Source organism: Arachis duranensis, chromosome 1 (assembly GCF_000817695.3).
Source record: "Arachis duranensis cultivar V14167 chromosome 1, aradu.V14167.gnm2.J7QH, whole genome shotgun sequence".
NCBI lineage: Eukaryota > Viridiplantae > Streptophyta > Magnoliopsida > Fabales > Fabaceae > Arachis > Arachis duranensis.
The window spans coordinates 79,805,857-79,808,079 of record NC_029772.3 but is presented as its reverse complement, the minus strand read 5'-3'; the positions used below and the strand labels follow the sequence as shown (position 1 = coordinate 79,808,079).

The window sequence follows — 2,223 nt, the reverse complement described above, 5'->3', positions numbered from 1 at the left end:
TGACTCTTAATGTGGGCAATGATGGCTTCGAGAGCGTTATTGGCAATCACTTTTCTCATTAACTTTGCAAGTTACCTCCCATTCCACGTTAGTGGCCACATTAATTAGATTAACATGACTGCTAAGTGGTTCTTCCTTGCTTCCTTTGGTCCTGAAATCAAGCAATAGAGTGAATACAATATACAATTTGTCACTAAACTCATGCAAAATCCTCATGAAATCATGTAAAATTCACAATGTATGATTGAATCAAGGTGTAAGTGAATATCTACCCAAAACTAGCTTATTTCCTAAGGAAATGCATGAAACTACCTTAAAAACAGTAAAGAAAAGGTCAGTGAAACTGGCCAAGATGCCCTGGCATCAGGATCGTAAGCTTCTTCTTCAGAAGATGCCTCTTTAGTACTGTTGGAAGCATTTTGCCATCCATTCAGACTTTAAGAAATCATGTTGACTTGCTGAGTCAACATTTTGTTCTGAGCCAATATGGCATTCAGAGCATCAATTTCAAGAACTCCCTTCCTTTGAGGCGTCCCATTATTCACAGAATTCCTCTCAGAAGTGTACATGAACTGGTTATTTGCAACCATGTCAATAAGTTCTTGAGCTTCTGCAGATGTTTTCTTTAGGTGAATGGATCCACCTGCAGAATGGTCCAATGACATCTTAGAGAACTCAGATAGACCACAATAGAATATATCCATCATGGTCCATTTTGAAAACATGTCAGAAGGACATCTTTTGGTCATATGCTTGTATCTTTCCCAAGCTTCATAGAGGAATTCACCATCTTTTTGTTTGAAGGTCTGAACATCCACTCTAAGCTTGCTCAGCTTTTGAGGAGGAAAGAACTTAGCCAAGAAGGCTGTGACCAGCTTATCCCAGGAGTCCAGGCTATTTTTAGGTTGAGAGTCCAACCATGTTCTAGCTCTGTCTCTTACAGCAAAAGGGAAAAGCATGAGCCTGTAGACTTCAGGATCTACTCCATTAGTCTTAACAGTCTCACAGATCTGCAAGAATTCAGTTAAGAACTGGTAGGGATCTTCTGATGGAAGTCTATGAGACTTGCAGTTCTGTTGCATTAGAGCAACTAATTGAGGTTTCAGCTCAAAATTGTTTGCTCCAATGGCAGGAATTGATATGCTTCTTCCATCAAACTTGGAAGTAGGTGTAGTATAATCACCAAGCATCCTCCTTGCATTATTATTGTTGGGTTCGGCTGCCATCTCCTTTTCTTGTTCGAAAATTTCAGCAAGGTTGTCTCTGGATTGTTGTAATTTAGCTTCTCTTAGTTTTCTCTTCAGAGTCCTTTCAGGTTCTGGATCAACTTCAACAAGAATGCCTTTTTCTTTGTTCCTGCTCATATGAAAGAGAAGAGAACAGAAAAAGAAGAGGAATCCTGTATGTCATAGTAAAGAGGTTCTTTATTGTTAGTAGAAGAAGAAAAGGAATAAAGAAAGGAGAATCCAAACACAAGGGTGAGGATAGGGGCAGTGATTTGAGATGAAGAGAAGTGTTAGTAAATGAATGAATAAATAGAGTAAGATGAGAGAGAAGTTTTCGAAAACAATTTTGAAAAGGAGTTAATTATTTTCGAAAATTAAGATAAAAAATAATTAAAATTAAAATTTAAAACAATTAATTATTTAAAAAGAATTTTTGAAAAAGAGGGAGGTATTTTCGAAAATTAGAGAAAGAAAAGTTGTTAGGTGGTTTTGAAAAAGATAAGAAACAAATAAAAAGTCAAACAGTTAGTTGAAAAAGTTTTGAAAATTAATTTTGAAAAGATAAGAAGATAAGAAGTTAGAAAAGATATTTTAAAATCAAATTTTTTGAAAAAGATAAAATTTTGAAAAAGATATGATATAAAAGATAAGATAAAAAGATATGATTAAAATTAAAATTGATTACTTTACTAACAAGAAACTAAAAGATAAGATTCTAGAATTTAAAGATTGAACCTTTCTTAACAAGAAAGTAACAAACTTCAAATTTTTGAATCAATCATATTAATTGTTAGCATAATTTTCGAAAATTTGAAATAAAATTAAGAAAAATATTTTGAAAAATAGTTTTAAATTTTCGAAATTCATAAGATAAAAGTAAAAGATTTGATTTTTGAAAAAGTTTTGAAAAAAAGATAAGATTTTTAAAATTTGAAAATTTGACTTGACTTACAAGAAACAACTAATTTTAAAAATTTTTGACTAAGTCAACCCAAAT

The 2,223-nt window shown here is 32.7% G+C and overlaps 1 non-coding gene across 1 annotated transcript; it reads left to right on the top strand.

Annotated features, from left to right (window-relative positions):
• The first annotated feature begins 723 nt into the window (after positions 1-723).
• On the top strand, positions 724-827 carry LOC127742671 (small nucleolar RNA R71). The gene has a single exon (XR_008004030.1). It is a non-coding gene; the product is annotated as a small nucleolar RNA R71 (small nucleolar RNA).
• The last annotated feature ends 1,396 nt before the right edge of the window (positions 828-2,223 follow it).